General features: G+C 35.1%; 1 long non-coding RNA gene across 1 annotated transcript; it reads right to left on the bottom strand.

Moving 5' to 3' along the window:
* Positions 1-1,321: 1,321 nt before the first annotated feature.
* LOC122178624 lies at positions 1,322-1,948 on the bottom strand. Its single transcript, XR_006178401.1, has 3 exons — positions 1,916-1,948; positions 1,709-1,820; positions 1,322-1,397 (listed from the first exon to the last, which is right to left on the bottom strand). It is a non-coding gene; the product is annotated as an uncharacterized LOC122178624 (long non-coding RNA).
* Between the last annotated feature and the right edge of the window lie 6,591 nt (positions 1,949-8,539).

Here is an 8,539-nt window from a genome sequence, read left to right as displayed (position 1 = left end):
TATGTATTCTTGCATGTTAAATACCAGGCTTCTTACTCATAACTTTTCCATAATATTTCAGATTGCATTAACTTTTCTTTTTTGTCTGTTTTCCCATTTGAGAGATTTAGTTTCAGATATATTTATAGCATACTAAGGTGTGCTTTCTTGCATCAAAGAATGAATTGATTTTATAATCAATAACTCTATTTTACAGCTTTTCCTCCTAAGTGTAGCAACTTTGAGATAATCGAGGTCTTTGGAAAGCACCTGTCTTGCTGCTCTCTGCTTATTTTCATTCCAACTTTCTTTCTCACAAAATCTTTTACTCTCAAGCTGATTTGTAATTCATTTGCAACTCCAAAATTATGTTCCAAGCTTTTATATATCATAAAGAAAACCTCATTGTAAAAATACCTGAGGCAACAATAGGTAATGTAGTGTTACATCCTGGTAATCCACACATTCTTTCTTCTTCTGCAATAAAGCTAATGGGCAAGAGTTACATTACTATACTGCATCCGAGAGGTGGTGTATAAGAAGATAGAAAGCTCCAAAGAGAATGGAGTTTCAGGGAAAAACAGTTTCAGTTAGCATCAAATACTGCAGACAGCCACAGGCACAAATGTGCATTTCTTTTTTTTTCTTTTTCTTTCTGAACTGCCAAGAAAATATTATTATCCACCCCTAGTTCAGTGCATGTTTTATTGATTGTATTGTTCCAGTCAAGCATTTTATAGATTTTACACAGCAAAGGCAAAGTATTACCATTAAGAAAGTCTCCTCCTAAACAACAATATCTGTTATTCTGACTGTTGGGCACACTGAGAGAGCCAAAATAAGGAATGACAAAAGAGTGACAAATAATCTTCTGGGGGGGAAAAAAAAAAAAAAAAAAAAAAGGAAAATCTTTCTTTAACCCAAACCAGAGTAATTATGAGTGATATATACCCAAAAATTCTACAGCAGAGCATTGCTTAACTTGATATAACTTGTAACTTGTTAATTTGCACCTGAAGTGGGTTACTCTGTGACCCTGCGCAATTGCACATATTTCCTTAGGCTAGATTATATTTCCATATAATTGAAATAAAAATTAATGTAGTGAATCACTTTAATTTAACTGTCATTCTCCTATCACTTAGAATTTGATGTATCATTTTAGCTTTAGAAATCTAGCAGCGAGACACAAACCTCCCTAAAAATGTCCAAAGGGAAAAATAATAGAAGGATGAACCTTCTCAAACAAGTGTTTGCGTCATAAGAATACTTTATAAGTCTTGGGGATAAAAAAATTCCTGCTCTCGTATATTAAAACAGCTCACAGGCAGTATTGCTATTACCTTGATTGTCATATATACAATTTGCTGATGTTAGTCCCATTTACAGGATTGTGTTGTCACATGGATGACCTATGCCTGGAAAAAAAAAAAAAAAAAAGAGAAGAATTTGGTTCTAGGCTAAATGCAACTTCTTTTCTTTTCTGCCTTGCCAAGAGATATTAACATACTTTTTACCAAAGTTATTTTCTCACTAGGCATATAGTGGATATGCAAGAGATATTTCACAGTGATTTTTTTGTTGAAATTGTAACAGAAACAGCAGGCAAAATTCATGAAGGAGGCAAGGGACAGGCTAGGCACCAAAACTGACCATTGAGTGCAATTCTCCTCAGCAACTTATTATAGCATAATGAAAACCTGAAATTCTTATGGACTGTTAGACTTACCTTCTAGTCATGGAAATCAATGCAGAGATCAATTAAGAACACGCTTGGTCACATCCCATTTGGTTTCTCCATTCTATACATCTGCTTTCTCTATTCCATACATCTGCTAAGACTAAGTGCAGTAAAGATCAACTTTGGAGAATAGTGAGAAATTAATTTAATACAAATCTAATGCGTTTTTACTGTATTTGGGTCTTTGATACTCACCACTGTTTTATCCAAGCAGTACAACACCTCTGTCCTCACAAAACATCTGTATTATTTTCAGTTCTTTTCTTCTTTTCTACCTCCTATTCAAGCATGAAAAAAAAATCAACAGTTTGCAAACTTAAAGGGTAACTTCCTCCTGAATCCTAATAGTAAGCACATTACAGGAGAAAAGGTCATACAAAACCTATAGCCTCTTTCATTATAAAACCTACATAAGGCCAGGCAATATGGTGGCAATTTTTTTTTTTTTTTTTTTTTTTTTTTTTTTTTTTTACCTTTTCCCACAAGCACACCTTTGGAGGATTGGGGCAGGCAGCTAACACCAGCTCTGTCTTTTCTCACTCCCTAGGTTTTGCCAACCAGGCACACAGCCTGAACAACATACATCTCCCTAGATGTACATTACATCTATTCAATCTATACATTACACTGTATACAAACAAGGTACACCCAAGAACAAGGCAACTCCATTTGAGTGAGTTAAGGCTAGGAAAATAAACAAGCCTTTTATTCCCAAGGTAATTAAAGAGCTGTGCAGCAATTGAACTCAGCTCCTCAGGTCAAGGTATTGGGCTGTTACTCAGAGCATCACAGCTAGGTGTGGGCAAAAACAAAAGATAAAGTGAAGGAAATAACATCCCTTGCAGGTCAGTAGATTCAAGTGCCTCAGAGAAGCCTAGTCCTGAGTGACCAGGAGTTCTGATATGCAATATATCATAATTATGTAAAATTTGGAAGGTAGGTGTGCTAACCTACATTAAAACAAATGTAGGTAAGTATGGCACTGCAGTGCTGCTCTGTTAGCTGCATTCTCATCTCCATACCCAGAGTAGAGTCAGGGACAGAGCACTGCAATTTACAGGTTGAAGTCTGTGGACAAGTTTAGAACTGGAAACCACAGAAGAAATTCTGTAAAGCTCATGCATCATCTTAAAATGAATTGCAGTCCAAAAAAATAAACATTGCAAGCTATGTGAATTAACTAAAAGACACTATGGCATCTGTTGAGTCCTACAAAGAATCTCAGTGTCACAGATGATTCTCTCTAATAACCAAAAGGAGGATAAAAAACTCTTAAAACTTTCAAGATCATTCCTGCATATATGTGACCCACACAAATCCACCTAGACATGATTTAATCAACAGAGAAAGAGAGAGATAGATCTGACATTGGAGAGTCCCCTTCCCCTTCATGTTCATGTAGCAATTAGAAGTGCTTGATCACTACCTGAGAAGTGTACAGGATCATTATGGTCTTTTTAGATGAGTAATATTTGAGTTACTGGCTGAATGATAAAAGAAATGTTAGCCAGCGCATTCATGGAACAACAGAAATTTTTCTCCATATACATTATTCAAGGAGTGATTTTTCAGCCAATGTTAGAGGTGATATTGAGAAAAGTACAAGACAATATTGCTCATTATTGAGATATATTCTGGTATTTCTGCTGTTTTGCAAATTTGTCACTCCGCAGCAAATTTGAAAAGTTCTGTGAACTTGGCCTCAGGCTGTCAAACTTGCTCTTTCAAAGCTGCTCATTTTTCTAATCCGAAGACGGTTTTATAATTCAAAAATGCCAAGAATATTACCGTTCCAAAAGAGTATTTGCACACTAGCTGCAGAAATTCTGTGGATTTTATTCATTTCCGACAGTACTTTCAATGTCAGGTAACAAAACAAACAAACAGCTTGTGTTCAACCTGGTGTAAATGTCAGAGCAAAAGTCGAGAAATATTTTGATTTTATGAACATGCCCTATACCTTATATTTTCTTTGCTCATTTTTTTCCTCTCTTTTTTAACACTGTTGTGGATTATATTTTTAGCCAATTCTATGAGCTGTTTCCATCCAAGAACCTGATTCTTGAAAGTTATAAGCTGACAACATTTGGAGGCATTTGGGTATGACAAAACCTCCCCATTATATGAGTTTGAACATCTCCAGTTACTGATATCAATATTTCCCTCATTGAGTTGCTGGCACAGCCAGCTCCAGGCTGACATTATGCTTCTTGATGAAGTGAGAACCATAAATCTAAGACAGTCTTCTTATAAGAGGAGTGGTAGAACAGAGATGGAAAAGCAGTGGGTTGTCTTGTTGCTCTGACCATGCTTGGGGACACAGCAGACTTAGGGACAACGGACAGTAGATGGAATGGCCCTCCCCTGTCAAGTGCTAATGACACCTACACTCATTTAGAAGTACATACCAAAACAAAATGAGCATTCTAGATTTTAAATAAAATAGATAGCAGGATCACAGATGATGATTATTAATTACTACTCTTCAGTGCTCAGGCTGAAATACCTGATCTGAAAGAAATTTTTTTTGAGACTTCTCTGCCTTTGATAGCTACAAACCATCATGGATAGTTTTGATCTTCCTTGAGTCTACAAGCATTTTCTACAATACTATTTCTGGTAGCCTTTGTTCCTTGATACAGTATCAGCTATCTTGAGTGCTACTGATGCTAGCCTATGCTAGCAAACCTTAAAGACTCTCTTGAGTCTTTTTGATTCTCTTTGACAAATTATTAACATGCTTGTCTGAGTACTCATCAGCTTAAGTTAGTAATTTCCTTATCCTAAGCTTCATCTCGTTTATGCTGAACTGATAGCTGATACTGAACAAAGAACTTCTCTCCAAGTTCCGGGGCTTTTCACAAGGCTACTTGTAAATACTGAGTTGTTATAGGAAGCATTCTTTAGATGACTGAGGATGCAGAGAAATTCCTCTGTGCACCTGTTGTTTCCATTTGGAGATACCTTGAAACAACAAACCCGACTACCCTTTCTTTATTTTACTTGCACTGGCTCTTTGTAAACTGCAAATTATCAAGCAATTAAGCCAGACCTCTTCATTAACTTGCAATTGTTAGGTTGCTCTAGTCAGGCAAACATTTTCTTGTAAACCAACATTATTCTTCTATTACTGATTTCAGCCAGAAAATTTTAACCAAATGCAGATTAAAAAAATATTCCATGGCTTTTAATATGTTCAACCATTTCTTAGAATATAATTAATACCAAAATCATATGTTGCAGAAATTCCCTCTTATCAGTATTTAGAGGACATGGGTATATTATAGTCTACATTATGTGTAATAGTTTTGCCAGACACATCCAGAACTGTAATTCATTGATTTGATGATATGATAATTTGGAGTTCATATTTAATATATGTTCAGATGCAGGCTTATATAAATCTATCAGCTTTGATAAATTTGTGATATCTTAAATCCCAGCTGGTTTTGCCTCATGTAATCAGTTAAAACATTTCTTTGCTGATGCCATAAAATAAATCATGGCCCATAAACAGGCCATATCAAATTTATAGCTGAATTGTAGTACCTTTTTAGTTTTCATTTTACTGATGCTCTTCTTTGAATAAATTAAGACAACACAATATTCACAATGTTCCCCCCAAATTTACAATACCTTATGTAAATTTACAATAATTCTCAATGCACTTTTCACGTAAGTATAAATGTTAGAACTATTGAAAATGTGTGAAGTTCATATTTACTATTTTCCCATTAGATATGAATATTGATTATTTAGCACAATATTTCATTCATTGATCTTGGAGAATCACTGTGTACACCACTGGGCTATAAACCAAGTTCAGTTCAACAATACTTTGCACTTGTTTTGAAATGTCAGCTTCTTCAGTGACACTAGAGAATGAAAATGTTCATACTTAAAAGGAACTTTGGCTTACGTGAAAAATAAAGCAAATGTAAGACAAAAATTAAACAAACATGTGAGTTTGCATATGCAGCTAGTATCTCTAAAATTCTCATTCATGAAATTTGAGTGCAATATATGAGGTAAGCCACAGAACATGTATTCCTAGTAAAGCTGCATTTTCACTAAGTTTGTATACATTTAATATTTTCGTATTAATAAAATAAATGTATTTATACTGTATTTATAATATATAAATTTATTAATAAAATAAAATGCATAAATGATTTTGTAAAAATCATTTGTTTCACACACACACAAAACAACAATACTCTTCCTTCAGTACTCAATTTCATTAGCATGGTATGCTTTACGCATCTTTAAAAATGACCATTGCTGAAACATCTTCACAATTGCTTTCATTTCTCTTCACTTAATCTAGTAAACAACTTTGTATCATCATTATGTATACAAGTTACAGTTCACCACTGTTCAAAAATTATTTGAAGATTGTTAAAAATAATGGATAATATAGGACACTTATCTTGAGAATTGACTTGCTGCTTTCTTGGGTCAGTAAATTTTTTTATATATTTATGACTTCTCATGAAGAATTTTCTTATTCAGGCAATAAAAACAGGTTTAAATTTTTTCATTAGCTTTTCCACTGACACAGGCAAAATATGTTATGTACCTTCAGTGGCAAATTTATATAAATAGATGTGAAAGTTTGACAGTGTGAAAAAAAAGCAATGAAGAATGAGGCTACTGTATTTCTTACTACAACTACAGTATGCTAGCATTATGTGGAGTGGAAGGAAGGTGTCTGAAGTGAAATGCAAGACCAACAACCAGAATTCTTTCATGGAATTGTGATATTTGAAGGTGTGTAATGCTTTTTTCCCAGGTCCATGCAAGGTGGAAACAAAGCATTTCCAAAACAGGGCAAGACTGTAGCTCACTGGAAAACAGCGGAGGATTGAGCACTGGAATAGGCTGCCCAGGGAGGCTGTGGAGTCTCCTCTGGAGATATTCAAGACCTGCCTGGACACCTACTTGTGCGACCTGGTATAGGGAACCTGCTTTGGCAGGGGGGGTGGACTCAACAATCTCTGGAGGTCTCTTCCAACCCCTGCAATTCTGTGATTTGCAAAACATCTGAGTGCCATAGAACTTACTGTCCTTTCTTGTCCAGAGATGCTTGGGGATGCATCTTGCTCCTTACTCCTGAAAGATGGATCTGAATGGGTCTATCCATCTGTTGAGAGATATCCTTGTACTTAAGTGTCAAGTATGCTTACACCTCTGAAAAATTCAAGATATTAAATGGATTCAATCAAGCCAATGTACCAAAGCATAAGTTCTTATTGGTTTGTATGCCATCCATACAATACCCTTTTTGACGTTTCAGATACTCAGTGTACTTTCTATAAATAAAGCTATCACAGAAAGCTCTGGAACAACTGTCCTTTTCTCTCATAATCTATAAGGATAAACTTCTGCAGACCTGTAGCGTCCAAGTCTGAGGAACTTCAAGTGAACTGTTCTGGTTGATTGGTTGCTTATTTTCTTAGTTAAACAACACTAGCCAATTTAAGAGAATGCACCTGGTCTGGAAAACTGTAACACCATTAAATGCCTTATGTTTTGACACTGTACAACAAATTGACGTGGCTTTCTTGTCCCGTATTTGGAAGTATTTCATGCCCATCTGCTTATTTTCTTTGATGTTCCCACTAATAACTGACAGTCACTTGGGTTTTTTAGCTATCATCTGCACAAATAAAATCTGACACTGTTTTCATAAAATAATGTCAATAGTATATCAAATTCTCCAACATATTCCCTGCACAGCTGCTCCAAATGACAGAAACAAAAACTGCCTTCAAATATAATTTATAAAATCATAAAAGGAGTGAACTGTTCTCCCTTTTAAAAGCAAATCTTAGCTAACTTGTAAACAAGATGACAAATCACCAGCAAGTTGGTTTAGGTTTTCTTCCAGGACAGGAAAGGTCATTGCAAACATTTCTTTCTTTGTCTGATACCTCCTTACCAGAGGCAACAATAAAGGTGCAAGAATAATCCATGAGAAGACTCATCATTAAAAAGAAAAATAAGTTTTTATGTCTTCCCAACTTAAAAAAAAATAGCTGTGGATGAAGAGAGAGCCAAGTGCTTTACAAACACAATAACTTTATATTTCAGGTTAACCACTAAAAATGAAAAAATAAATCAAAGTTTTCTGAAAGTAATATGTGCTTGTTTGTCTTGGAACATAGTTGTAGTTATATGAACATAATACCCTAACAATTTACGCAATTATTGAGTGAGGACTATTTCCTTTCAAATGCTACTGAAAAGCAATTTTGCACTATCTTGAATGGGGACTGTATATTATAGCTATAACTAAATGCAATTTATTGATATTTAACAGAAAACTACATTGCAATTTTCTTTATGATGCAACAGTTTGTGAATGGACAGAAAAGGACATAGGAAAATGGAAGAATGTAGAATTATTGCTGCACATCTCACAGGCTCACAAAGTTGGTGCTAAGGGGACTATATGTTACACTATGTTATGGATATGAACAGACCACTCAAGTCCCTGCAACTTCCCTGATGTACAGCAGTTCTGCACTACCTCTGTTCACCTCTCAGTACAATTTCACTCATCACAGCAAGACCCTGATCTTAACCTGAGTCTCTCTATGGCACTGTAATGTAAACAATTAATAGGAACATTAACAAGTGACTTGCTTACTACTACTGATGACAAAGACAGGATCTGAATTCAGATAAAAATAATACGTTTTTAGCAGTTTTCAGCCTTTGAGAGTAAGACAGATCTTGCCTTTGATTTGTCAAACATATACTTAGACTGCAGTGTGCTGTATTTATAAACTCATCTGATAGGCAGCATTTATCACA

This window comes from Lagopus leucura, unplaced genomic scaffold (genome assembly GCF_019238085.1).
Source record: "Lagopus leucura isolate 7727_CA_CO unplaced genomic scaffold, USGS_WTPT01 Super-Scaffold_100002, whole genome shotgun sequence".
NCBI lineage: Eukaryota > Metazoa > Chordata > Aves > Galliformes > Phasianidae > Lagopus > Lagopus leucura.
Note: the sequence above shows the minus strand (reverse complement) of the source record. Positions and strands in the feature narration are given on the sequence as shown.